The sequence below is a fragment of the Silene latifolia genome, chromosome 11 (assembly GCF_048544455.1).
Source record: "Silene latifolia isolate original U9 population chromosome 11, ASM4854445v1, whole genome shotgun sequence".
NCBI lineage: Eukaryota > Viridiplantae > Streptophyta > Magnoliopsida > Caryophyllales > Caryophyllaceae > Silene > Silene latifolia.
This window is the reverse complement of record NC_133536.1, coordinates 15,382,313-15,384,381: the sequence shown is the minus strand read 5'-3', so window position 1 is coordinate 15,384,381 and position 2,069 is coordinate 15,382,313.

Below are 2,069 nucleotides of genomic sequence, written 5' to 3'. Positions count from 1 at the left end.
ATCTAACTTCTACATAATACCAAACTATGGTCATGTAAATCAACCTACAATCTGTTGTTCAAAAAATTATTAGGATGTTCAACATGTATATTGTTAAAAATGATCCTAATTGGAGCCCCGTGCATCGCACGGGCTTTCCAACTAGTATATATTTAAGGGATAAAAATGGAAAATCAAATAAGTTATTTGTCAAATGCTTATAAAAACAAGGGTTTAAGGCCTGTTTTCTTTCGCTTATTTTTATTTACTTACGATTGATTATTTCGATTGATTCGATTATTTCGATTGATTGATTCACTCCATTGATTCGATTGATTCGATTCAGCTCCATTGATTGATTTTTTCGGCTCAGCTCCATTCGATTGATTGATTGATTCAGCTCCATTAAGTTAAGCTCATTTCAGCCTTACTCATCTTAAATTTAATAGTTATTATTAATTTTGTTATCAATAATACTATTTTTTAATATTATTCTTTATTATTATTATTATTATTATTATTATTATATTTAATAATAATGTTATTAATAATTTATTTATTATTATTATGAATATTATGAATATTATTATTAAAATGAATAATAATGTTGTTGTTGTTGTTGTTGTTGTTGTTGTTGTTGTTGTTAAAATGAATAATAATGTTATTAATGTTAATAATAATATTATTTATTATTATTATTATTGTTATTATTATTATTATTATTAGTATTGTTGTTGTTGTTGTGGTTGTTATAATTATTGGTATTATTATTAAAATTAATAACATTTATTATTAATATTATTGATGGGGCACGCCCAACCGACTTGACCCAATAGCCAATACGGGGTCATACAAGTCAACACGCTTGCCAACATGGTTACGGATTCGCTTGATACTCTACGAATCACGGATTGTTAAAAGCGAATTCTATCAACTCGATTCATCGAAAATACATATAACACATTTTCTATAAGCGAATCGCGAATCGATAAGGCGTATTCATAGCGAATATGGTAACCATGCTTTTGACCATCATTTGAGGTACACATAGAAATCTATAAATATCTCATTATTCACCCATCAATGGTAAAATACTTCTCACCAACAACTTCCTCTCTCTAGAAGTAAAACTACTCGAGTTACTATGAGAAGGCACGGAAACCTTAGCTTCAAGCAAGGTCCCAACTATCCACCCGATCGTAAGGCATCGAGAAGGACCTGTGCGAACCCTCCGAGGCCCTATTTGTTACGCGTGAAAGATCCATCCGGAGAGAGCAAGCATAGGTTCGAGGTGCCATAAATGCGAAAGGAGCGCGTTGACCCGACCCGGATTCGAGCAACGCTTACTTGAGTGTTTTTATTCGAAACAATTATTTTTACTAATATCATTATTAATATTGACATTATTATTTATTATTGTTATTAAGAATATTATTAGTAAAAAATTACTATTTTTTCATTATTATAATTTATGATTATTCATATACTCCTCCCTCTATCCCGGTCAATTGTTGTCCTTTGGTTTTTGGCACAAAGACCAAGGAAAAAGGAGGGCCAATTATAAATGACAAGCGGACCAAATTGAGTGTGAATGATCAAATTGCTCATCAAGTTCATTCTTAAAATAGAAAGGACAATAATTGAATGAGACACCCCAAAATGAAATAGAACAACAAATTACCGGAAGAGAGAGAGTATAATATTATAATTTTTTTCTTAAAAATATTAATTTTAGTATAAATAGTATTATACTATGAATATTATTATTAGTACAGTTGATAATAACAATAATATTAAATATTATTATTATTATTAATATTAATATGATTATTTGATTGATTTCAATTCAATTGACTTTTATTGATTGATTGATTATTTGGCATTTCAAATTTATTGATTCGATTCAATCCATTCAGCTCCATTGATTCGATTGATTGATTGATTGGCTCCATTGATTCAGATTATTTCGATTGATTCGATTAATTCAATTCAATTGATTGATTATTAATTTCTAAAAAGTCGAAAAAGCAGGCCTAAATATCTACTTGTACAATTTAAGTGAAATAAACTACTTTTACCAAATTATGTAC